Below are 12477 nucleotides of genomic sequence, written 5' to 3' on the forward strand. Positions count from 1 at the left end.
AAAAAAAAAAAAAAAAAAGAACATTTTTGAATCCTCCTAATGCATTTAATATAAATCTGGAAAAAGTTAATAGAAACAATTGTTCCTTGTCACTGTGGAAATTCCATGCATGTGCTTATGAATAATATTAAAAAGACCTCTTTTAGAACATAGAGTCTCCACCACCAGTGATATGAAAAATATTTTCTGCTTTAGGAGATTATTCCACAGAATAAGCATTGTTTGAAATGTGATCATATCTTCTGAAGCTCATAAGCTACTTACAATGTACCATCCTCAAAATTCACCTTCCACAGATGTGAGCATGCAGCTAAATGAATACAGTATTTGAACTGTTCAGGTTTTTTGTCCAGTTATAAAATACATGCTTTATGTATTAAACATAAGAATTCATATTTTTGCTGCTTCTCCTCACACTTTCTTTTTAAAAAAAAATACTTTCTACTATTTTAGATCATCACATATATTCCAATGAGAGGCTGACATCAGTATATTATTACAGCCACATATTTTGATTATGAAATATTCTTAATTCATAGAACTTCCAAATGCCAATATGAGGCTTCCAAATCTGAAACATTATCCTCAATGCATCATGTCACTGATTTAGTATTTACATAGTATTATTCGGTGGCTGTCTACTTCATGGGAAAGTATTAATGATATTTAGCACCATTCTCCATTCTGCTGGTTTCTTCCTTCCTCTCAACCTTTAGTTCTGGCTCCCCATTCTCTCCACCAATTTGTTTCCCACAATAAACTCCTTAGTACATGCACCCCATCATAGAGTCCAGCAATTCAGCAGAGTCCTGAATACCCCGTACAACAGCTTAGAGGGAAAGTCTTTTCATCTTCTGTGCCCATTTGTTCAATCCTACAGGCTCAGGCAGAATGCCTTGTTTTCTCTTCCATTAATGCCATCAGTGCCGGAAAGGTATTTTTTCTGGTATTTTGCATGCTTTAAAAATGTTAAATTAACACCACCCCCCGCAAGCAGAGTAGAGGCAGAAAAAGTATGTCCACTATATCAGAGATGTGTCATCACCTCAAACAGAAGCTAAAATTTCAATAATTACAATATTTAACTCCTCTATTTTCTTCTTAAAATTTAAAAAAAAAACCCTTATGCATCTCATTCAAAAGAAAGAATGCCTTACATCTGAACAGGTAATATGCTGCTCCTTTTTTCTGAACTATGAACCACACCTAATAAGCACTGCTTAATTCTTTAATCCAAAACATAATATCATAGCAAATTATCAAAAAATAAGTTCTAGAAACTTCAGGATAAATTACATATTTGCTCTTATTTTTATTCAAGCTTTCTCTGTGAGCATTCACTATCTTCTAAGAGTTGGTTGCCATCTAGAGAAAAGGTTGTTTTCACCCACATCTAATTCCAGTATTACAGAGACTTATGGCATTCTTCTCAAGTGAGGCTTGTTTCTGTATTATATACTGCACCAAATAAAATATCTACAGATAATACATTTAGTGGAAGTGTGATGGGTTATTGGGTCACCCACAAGCAGCAAACCATCTTGGAAAGGAGCAAATCAGTGTTTCAGTCACATGTATTTTGTCTCCTTCAGAAGGACATAAAATTCACGCTGCTTCTGCTGGGCCTTGTGCAGCAGCATTGATCATCCCACTAGAAAACTGCTGCTCTGTTAGACAGAAAAAAGTTCTACAGGAGAAACTGGATTTCAGAACAGCTTTCATTAACAGATCCAACCTTTCATTGCTCTTAGCATCTGTCTACAAGCATCTTTTCAAACTGCACTTCAGAAAATCGTATTTTAAAGGAAAAGGAAGGAGACAGAGGGCAGACATCTAGAGCAGTCTATGCTATGCAGCAGAGCAGCATAAGCTTGGGTTTTCACTCATTCTCTCTGAACTAGCATCTAACAATATTTCTGAAATGTCAAACACAGACACCTCCACCCAATGAGTATCCAAAGATGAGGGAGTGAGGCATGGTGGGTGGAATGGCAAAAGCTCAAAAGCTGACCTTTCTAATATAAAGAAACACAATTTGTCCCTCACTCTGGGCTGGAAACAAGCCAGGGTCTCAGCAATAAGGTCCATGGCTGTGTCAAGCAAGCCTGCCAGCTTTGCACTCTGCAGCAGGTCATCTGCTAACACCAGCACTCCCCGCTGGAAGCCAAGCTGTGGCTTGCAGAGCACTCTGTGGGCTCACCCTCGCCCAGGCTACAAGCAATCGCAGCGCTGCAACAGGAGGGGGACTGCGCCCAGCACACCAGATTGGCCCTTTGGGAGAGAGGATTCTCCTCTCTCCTGCTGTAAAAACAAACCCTGTTGGTTTAAGAGGTGAGAGAAACATCCTCAGCTAACATACCTCACCGTTTCTGTGGCAGTTTTAGTTAGCGGAGGAGGTCGCTCTTTTCCAGAAAAGTAGAGTTGGTCATTCCACTTAAAATTTCATTTAAATCAGAAAACACTAAATGTAACACCCTGAGATGTCACAGAATGGATCCGATATCAGAAAGTCAGAATACAACCATAAAAAAACCCTTCCAGTCAGGCTCAGATAAGAGTGTATAGACACGCTATATCTTCATGCAAGTCCGTTTCAGAAAAGTTAATGCTGATCAACATCCTTGTGTTATTTAGCATATATGATTGATTACTCTTAGCCATACAACTCTCTTGCCTGACATTGGTGTGCAGGGGCAACAGAAACAAAAGATCCAGAAATACCTCTACGCGTCCTTCATGAGCTCTGGCCTGAAGTACATGTTGACCATGAAGCACAGGTCAACATCTAGCTACACGTTTCCTCTGCACATCCAGATTTCAGGTTTTGACCATTATCTTTAAGCCCTAATTGCAAGAGGGGTTGATTAGATCTTTCTAGACTTAGAAGCACAGAAAAATGTCTTTTAATTCTTTTGTAAGGAAAAAAATTCTTATAAAGCTAGGAAGACCACTTTCGGGGACAGACTCACTTTTAAATTTATGCCCACAGCCAGTAAGCCAGAGCCTCAAGTCTGATCATGTTACAACTCTAAAAATATATTTACCAGCAAAATCTATTTGTGCGCTCTTATTATTCTTGCTGATGTTTTCTTTGACTGCTATTTTGAACACCTTTAAGTTGACATTTGATCTGAAGACTTTCAATTAATCATGACTGACTTATCTTTAAGAGACTTCAATCGTTGCCTGGAGGATTACTTATTTATTTTAAGTATATCTACTAGGTTGCATGCACTGTTTGCAAACATGCAATATCGAAATACAAACAAAAATCAGTCTCCAGGTAGGAGACTAGGAAAACAAGTTCTCAAGTGTTGGGAGTAGAGCAAAACCAGTGCACCACTCCAGTCTATTTGGTGGCACGGAGTGGACTACTCGGATAAGAGACATACCCTCGAAACTAAGCAAGACCAGCTTTACTTTTGAAACTATGTGTAAAACCTGAGTTCAAATGGGAACTCACATGATGGACAGAAGAGCATTATGGTTGAAAATCACCTTTTCTCATCACAAATAGCTATGTTTTCCTTCCAAGGAAGAAGAATGTTTCAGAAAAAAACTCCTGAATTTTTCCAGTAACAGGCAGCAAGAGACAGTTATTCTCATATTTCATTCAGCTTTTTGACTAGAAATACAAGGTTAACATGTCAACTTGTCCAAGTTATTTTTTAAAAATAAGAGCAGTATCCACAGTTCTCTCCATTTTCGTCTTTCTCTCTACAACAGAATTTATAAACCTTCATTGGTAAGGCTGCCTATAAACATCCAAAGAGACAAAGTGATGGTATCATGTACACTGGGAAGGAGGAAAAGTAGTTAAAAAAACCAAACAAAAACCCCCAAAAACCAATGTTATAACTGTGATACTTAAAATCACTGGTGGTGAACCACCACAATGATTCCTGATTGACCACCCCTCAAATGTTAGAAATATGTCTGGAGGTGTTCTTGAAAAAGCGTGGATAAACTCTTGGAAATAACACTTACTTTCTACAAGGAGGATATTAATGGTAAAAACGGCAGGAGTGAACACAGACTAAAAATACAAACAACTTCGTGCTGTATCTTTGTTTTGATGCGAAAAACGCCCAACAAGCTGCTTTTTGTATTCGGGTACCCTGTTTCTAAGTTTCGCCATTCCTCCTGCCATATTGGGTTTACAGCACCTGCCTGTAAAGATGCAGAATTACGTGGAAGTTTTACTAAGAAGACCAGGTCTCGTCTTTGCCCAAGTTAGTGCACTATTAAAACCCCATGCACACCACACATGGAACTTCTGCCTTCCACATAAATTTCTCCTGAAGAATGCAGTTAACCAGTGCTAAAACCTAGCTGGGTGACCATTACTATTCACTTACTGGTCAGTTTGATACAGTTTTATCAAGCAGTTTTGTTAGTAGAGTTACAATAAGGACAGCACTTGCAGTGCTTGGGAGAAGCGGGCATAATTCAGCTTTTATGGAATGGCACAACCATTTAGGGTGGAAGAGAGCTCTGCAGGTCAGCAGCTCAAGGCAGGGCTGATTTCAAAGCTGGGTTACACTGTTCAGATCATTGCGCGGGCCAGGTTTTTTTCTCTCTATGCTCCACTTCGAATTTGCAGTTTATAATGACTCGAATTAAGAGTTTTCCTGCGTCATTTTGTATTCTGCATTTTATGCAAAGATTTTTACCAATGCACATTAAATATATCACATATTGAGAATAATTTAGATTTTAAAAAATTAAGGCAGCAGTTTTTGATGACATTTGCTGTCATCTTCCCCTCCTTGCAATACATTCATATGACTACTGTAGAAATGTTTATTACAGAAAACACTGCACTTTAAAGATTATGAGTATGCACACGGAAACAATTAACAAATGAAATGCCATGGAAAATGCCATTTGAAAGATATGATCTTTGCAAAGCAGCATCCTATAAGGCAATTTAAAAGATCATTAGCAAAATCTTGGCAAATCTGCACTAAGACCATCATTCTTTTGATGATGAAGACATGAAGAGAAAGAGTTCATTTTGTGAAATCACTCTGTTGCATATGGATGTATGAAATTTCAAGCTATATAAAATCATCTTTGCAAAAATACAGAGTAACAGCTTATTTGACTGTAAATTAGTTGCCTTGCCACTTCCACCATTCATTTTGCAAACAATTTGTATTTGCGATAATCTAGCAGTACCAATGAATTAAGAACCAGTTCACTATCCAAAAACATAATTACAGTTTCATTTTGGAGAAAACAATTCACCAACTCCAGATTAAGTGGAATTTCTCATTTTTACAGAACAATTCAATATGTAGACATAGGATTTGGGCATTTAAAAATACTTGCAGTGAATATGAATCAGAACTACTTTACATGATGTTCCTTTCAAAATTAGCTGGTAAGACAATGGTGGTAGAAATCAAAACTAGCAGCAATTAACATATCTATATTGTGCATATAACTAAGAAACTCATAGTTTGAAAAATGTTATAAATTAAAGTTTTATTGGTTCTTTGAGAAACAGAATCAAGGGAAAACAGCCGAATACTCAGGATAAAATGTTTAACTTTCCGCCTTCCCCCAGAAAATTTGTCTAAAGAAATATAAGTTTTAAAATAGAAATTTATTCTTATGAAATTATCTAATTTACTCTGCAAGAATATATGACTGTGCTCTGGTTCTATATCATGCTAAGAACTGGAAGCCTTAGAATGAGCGCCTTCAGCATATCAAAATCTTTTGAGGTATAAATATAGTAAGTAATTTACATGCAGCATCACAAATACAGTACCAGAAATGAGTTCCTGAATAAATTATAAGCTAAAGAATACACACTAGACTAGAAGAAGGAATCAACTGAAGGCAACATGAATGAGCCGAGCAACGTGCTATGTCTCCTGTTAGTTCCCTTCCTTTCAGCGAGGATTTCTGGTGTATTTCACTGCTGTGCAAGTGCTCAATTCTCTCTAAAAACACGGGCATGTGGAAAACAAGACAGCTGCTTAAAGTCGCTACCTAACAGTACAAATCCATCCCCTCTTTTCAAAACGGCAGTGAAGGAGACTGTCAGCTTCAACCATTGCTCAAATTAAGGCCAGAGCCGCTTCACTGATAGGAAACAAGCAGAAGGGAAGGCAGCTCGCTTCAACTACTCACTGCCTGTGTCTACTTGAACCTCTCAAGCAGTCCAGCAGTAGTTTCTACCTGCTACTAACACCAGTAATTGCAAGACTACTACAAGAAAATTACAAATATTAAATTATCAACTCAGAAGAGATTCCATCCAATTGCTTATTTTCTTTCTGTTCATATAGAAGGGATATACACTTAAGAGGGCAAAATAAATTAACTTTATGTTCTTTGCCAGTTATTAATTTTGTATTTCAGATAAAGAAGTGAAGACATTTTAATTAAAAAAATATATGGGCAGTAAGAATTTCCAAGAAAATAAGTCCACTTTAATGAATTAATAGATATATTGTCCATTACACCAGCAGACATCGGACATCTTAATTTTCCTCTCGTTTCCTTCAGACATTAAAGAAAAATTCTAAATCAAATATCAGAACTAGCTTAGTTAAAAACAAGGTTTACACACACATGAACTCACTCCTGTTATGTCAGGAGTCTTATTTCCCTTAATTAGGTTGATCAATGTTGCCCCCAAAAATCAGTTTTCAGAAGATGTAAAATAGTCTACAACATGGAAAATTCCCATCCTTGCATATTACCTTTCTAAAAAACGTGTATTTGCTTCTTTGCCCACATGAGATTTAAAACATTGTTTCACAATGCTGACACACACGCATACAATCAGCTTCCTAACGAAAATCAAAACAAATGAGACTAAGATCCAAACTAGCCCTTCGAGAGTTTCGATTAATACACCATCCATTAGGCATCTGTTTCATTACACGATGCAGACCTCTAGATTATAGCAGCATTAATAACTGTCCACAGACTGAGACATTTACATGAGTTTCTATAATGAAACCACTATGCACTGTGCAACCCTTGGTGATTCATTTGGCCTTTACCATCACATAAAAGTAAATTCAATTTGGCAAAAGATTTAGATTTGAATAAACATCCCAATCTATCACTGATGACTTAAAATCCTCGGCACTTCCTACTCAGTATTATTTAATTTTAGATGCACTGAAAGTAACACAGGAGTGAGTATTTCTTTAAAATTCTTCTTTTACCAAAGCCAACTCACAGGCAGCTAATGCTTTCTTTGCTTTCACTGAGAAATGAATGTGTATGTTATAAAAAAAGTAAAAAAATTAGGGTATTACAAGGTAGTCAAAAGGTCTTATTCAGTCAAGAGAGCACTTGAGCACTCTGGTCCATGCAAGACTTGTTGATCCGGTTAGGTCCAGCTGCCACATGCTTGTGTTCATAAACCGCTCACTCTGGAAGAGGATGGCACCCTGAGAAAGCAGCGCAGGTCGCAGGAGAAGGCTCAGCACAGAACAAAACATCACAGCATCTTTCTGTGAGCAACTGTGCCTTGCCTGCCGATTTCTTCTCTGGCCCACACAAGGTTGAATGGGGAACGTCTGTGACCAACGGAAGGTTTGCTCCCGGTCCCCAACCTCCTTGCGAAGCTCAGGGATGCGACAAGAGATCCAGTAACCTGGCCTGCGAGGGGCATAAAGGGAGCCTGCTCCCTAGCAGTCATCCCATTAGTAGTGAGCCCAGCTATTCCCTGATGAGAAGGCTCATTCTCAAAGACATTCCTCAGTGGAAATGCACACAGCTGTCATGGCAAAGACATGGAGTTAACAGAACTTTACCTGCATTATCTGCACCTCTGTTTATTCACTTCGTAAGTCATAGTTTTGCTAGAGAAAAAATGGTAATTATAACAAAAACTTCTTTAACTGGTAGAAGTATACTATACCTCTTGTTCAAAGAACAACTGCATATTTGTGTGTCACTGTTAGCTTGCTGTTTCAGTAACTCATCACAAAGACAGGCATCTCTTTTTCCTTTGCAGTCAACAATTGATTTTCTACAGTCTATGGTTTCACATTAGAAAAAAGAGATGATCAATTATCCAGGCCAAGATTTTTCAAAATCATTATTAGTAATAAGTGAAAATTCATTCTGTTTATCAAATATTTCAAAGATCTACCTAAACATAGAAAAACTCAATCAATACTAAGGAAGCAGACCAGAAGACAGTAGCCAAAGTATTTCCATGGAATAACTCTTCCATAAATAGGGCTACAAGGGTTGATAGACAGTGGCTCCATTACATACAAGGCAGCAGAGAGAAAAATAGGAAGAGAAATTAATGATCCTATAAGGCTTTCTTTAAAGCCAGTCAGTCAACCGGAGCATCCTTTTTTATATACCAACCCTTGACATACCTTCACAATAGCCTTACATCGGAGGAAGCTTCCTAAAAATGCCCACATTTTAAAGATACCTAAACCAATCCCAGCAGAGGTTGACTTTATTGACATCACACAAAAGCATTACCAACACGAAGAGACAAATTGTTGTGACTCAATTATTTGTGAACATTCAGTTTCCATATGTCAGGATTTGAAACTAAAATAATTTTTAAATACTTTTCAAAATAACAATTGAGAGAAAGAAATATATGCATGTTCCATCCAGATGTACTATGCAAAGTATCAAGCCAATGTGTGAAAACTAAGGTTTTGTCATTCCCCCCGAAGCAGACAGCCTTTTCCTCACTGGTCCCATATATAGCCAGCAATGAAACTAGAGAAAACCCCTAGAGGGACCAAGAGTCTATTTATAATGATTGTCACAGTCTAGCAGGGATGATGAATGTCAGCTGAAGTAATTTAATAATTCGGGAGTCTTTAGTGCAAGATATGCAATTTCTTACAGCAGTAATTAAGCATTCAACTCCTTTTTTTTGTTGTGTCTATGTGACTCCCTTGCACAGTTTGAAGGACAAATCTTCATTTCACTGCCAACAAGAAGTCCTATTATCACTGTACCTGGACTCATAACATTAATAGTCTTCCCGTGAAACATAGCAAATGAACTGTGTGCTGAGCTGTAGGCGCTTAATTCCTCCAGTGATATCTTTTCTGGACTACATGTCCTACCATTATTAAGTACCTCTTGCATTAGAGGAATTTGTGGAAGTTGATATGAAGGTAGACTAGGGCAGTAAGTACTCCAGAAAAAACATTATTTACCAGATTTCTGGTAATTTCTGGTTTATAAATCCCATGTCTCTAAGGAAGAGAAAGAATATGATAATGTGTATAATTACAAGCAAATTTTTGTTAGGGTTTTTTGTTTGTTTAAAAAACCCCCTTGCTCAAGTTAGTATTGCTAATATTTTTATGTCAAATTTGTCCTGTTTACAACATCACATGTAAGCAGGGGTTTGTAAGGCAAGTTGCCTTTTCTTCCACTCGCTTAGTACCCTTCTCTGCATTACTATTAATATGACTCTATTTTTCTTTAACATGGAAGATCAAAATTATCTATAGAACAACAAATTAAGTCACATCAGTGCCTAGCATAGGAACACTAAAACATTCCTACCTCTAACTCATGGATTCACCTCAAAAGTGCAGTCATCTTTGCTGCATCATGTTGGTGGTGTACTGTCACGTGACCAGTTAAAACATCCTGATCACCTTCACCTGACGTGACCAGTTCAACTATCCAGTTTATAGCATGTTACCATTGGTTGTCCAGTACACAGAACCTGCGCTCTGTGTAATTAAATGCCAGTGCACTGCTCCAGTCTTCAACTTATCTAGGCGTTCATGGATAATTTTCCAATTCTTCTTTGTATTCATAACACCTCTTAGCATTGTCTCATCAACAAATTTAATCAGTGGACACCTTTTCATGCCATGTTCTGAATTAAAATATTTCCTCATACCATGCCAGTACTGTCCCCTGGATGAATCTGCCAAATTACCAACAACCCAAATAGTTTCCCCTTTGGCAGAACTCATCATCATTAACTCTGGATTCATACCTTACTACTTGAAGGTATTCTATTAATCTAAAACAATGACTGGGTGTTAGCAGTGTCTTATGATAATATTCTCACTGCTGTATTTAAGTCTATGTGGATGAAAACACTATCACATTTCCCAATTTTAAACCCTGCCATTATTTTTACTGAAAGAGAGAAACAGAGAGAGAGAAACAGAGAATCTTGCCTGATGAAACCATGCTCTGCTTTCCACAACGCCACAAAATGGCCATGAATACGTTTTGGCTAGAACAAAAGGATTTACACTGAAAACCTAAACCAACAGCCTATTTATTTAATCAATGGAAACACAAGTAATCATTCAAAGGACAACCCAGAACAACTAAGTTGGGCTCCTAAATACTGAATATGAATTATCCTCTCCTGGTGCTTGCTCCTTTCCATTAACTACATAGGAGACACTATGGTTTAGAGATCATTCAGGTTTCTAAATATCAGACAACTGAGATTCTAGCATTGTCTTCTGATGGGAGTGGTAGGATCAAACAACTGAGCAAACTGTATTACAAAAAAGTGATACTTTTTCACCAAGAAGCTATTTGAGCAAGCCAAAAGAAATCATCTAATACACAGGAGAGGTCAGTATACTTTTCGCTTTCTTAGTAGTTCATATGCACAAATCTCAACAAAACATTCATATCTAAAGAAAATATCAGAATTGCGGAAACTTTTTTGTGATGCAGAATCTCTGACTTCAATTTACTGTTGAGGAGCCATAAAAACTATTGCTATATTTCATCATAAAGCCAAAACAAAATTGACTTTGTTTTCATTTATATGCTAGCACTTGCCAGAGTAAAATTTCTATTTAGATTATCTACTTAATTTGCATTACTCCTTTCCTATGCAGTATCTTAGCCAAATACTAAACTGTCATTTAGAAAAATGAGTGTAAAATTCTACGTTCTCCGTGCACTGAACTGTAATGGGAGGATTATCAGGAGAATTTTTGTTCATTAAAAATGAGTTCCTGGGTCTGAACTACTGAGACAAAGAAAACAATACCTAGAAAATTCCCACACCAGTAATCATTGCTTTGCTTTTCTCAGAGGAGCCAGTAGATATCTTACTGAAAACATGGAAGATAGGGAATACAATCCATATAAGGCTAAATTATGCCTAAGAGAGCACTAGTATTTCGAGAACTCAGTCTTAAATATCCCTTTTACCAGCCACAATTTCAGTTTTGATTTCCAGCAATTCAATGAAAGAGGTTACTCTATTGGGTTGCAAATGTCAAGTATTACTAAAGATTCAATACCCACGAGTCAAGCATAAAAGCTTAATAGTCTTCTGTTTCAAGGGCTTTTAGGATGCACTTTGTTCCCTTTATAATTTTTTTCCTTAACAGTTTTTAAATAAAAAAACCCTGAGATTATCACCTAACAACATGCTCCCAGAGGAAAAGTGCAAGTGTTCTGAAAACTGACGATGGTGCTGGCAGTACTGAGCTCAGCAGTAACCCAATTAGGAAGGGATTAAGTGAAAGTATCTGTGCATGCACACATCCACACTATTTTCCCTCCCCTCTGTGCCAAATAGTCTTCTGAGATCTACAGACACCAGGCTGACTTCCACCTAGCAATTGAGGGCTTAGAAATTTCTTTACTTGATATAGTGGAGAGGGAATAGAAAAAGATACAAGCAAAAATCACCCCAGCTAAAGCAAATAACTGAGCAAGTTCAAAGTTTTGTTGGCTTTTCTGTTTAACTTCGTTTAAGAGTATAAGTCAGTGTGCAAGGAACAACAAATGGGGCAGCTCTAGCAAGTGAACAATTCATTTTTTATCTGTGTGTGCCTGTGCAAGCATTTTATATATCTGTGTTGTAAACGCATTTCTAGATCCTTGCAAATCCTTTTTCTCCTTCCCTTCTGTCTCCACAAACTGTTTTTCAGGTGGTTAGCTCACAGATGTCAATCGAAACACCTTTTATCTTCAGGGGACAAAAATAGCTTCCTAGCCTACAGCATGTCAAAAACCCCTGAGATCGAAAAGTCTTCAATTTGACCAATTACTAATTCAAGGCAGAATGTAGTTTTGAAGAGAAACCATAGCTTGCATTTTGAGAGGATCAAAATAGGACATTCTGACAATAGTGCTAGCGTAATTAAAACAAACAACGAGAAACCTGAAAAGGTCAACCAAATAAGTAAGTATTCAGCTTCTCTACTGGGAAGGAAACTGCTTTTTACTTCTGCTTCTAAATAAAGGCAGAACAGGTGAATGGATGCTTCTATCTTCTGGTTCAAGACAAAGAACAGGATACACAGCTAAGAATGTAACTTCAGAGCAGCTGCAAGAGGTCAAGCTAAAGAGTGCAAGACAGCATGCAATAGCAGGAATCCTCCCTTTGATACATCCTCCCTGTCTCCAACTATTATAGAGCCCGGGGCTTCATGGATTAGACACTACCCAAACATTATGTTTTATAACCCTGATGGACTACTCTTTTTCCATGATTTTGTCCAAACGCTTTAA

At 37.4% G+C, this 12477-nt stretch overlaps 1 protein-coding gene across 6 annotated transcripts in view; it reads right to left on the reverse strand.

Moving 5' to 3' along the window:
- Positions 1-12477, reverse strand: part of UTRN (utrophin) — a 389659-nt gene that overhangs the window by 166950 nt on the left and 210232 nt on the right. The window lies entirely within an intron of this gene.

This window comes from Grus americana, chromosome 3 (genome assembly GCF_028858705.1).
Source record: "Grus americana isolate bGruAme1 chromosome 3, bGruAme1.mat, whole genome shotgun sequence".
Taxonomy (NCBI): domain Eukaryota; kingdom Metazoa; phylum Chordata; class Aves; order Gruiformes; family Gruidae; genus Grus; species Grus americana.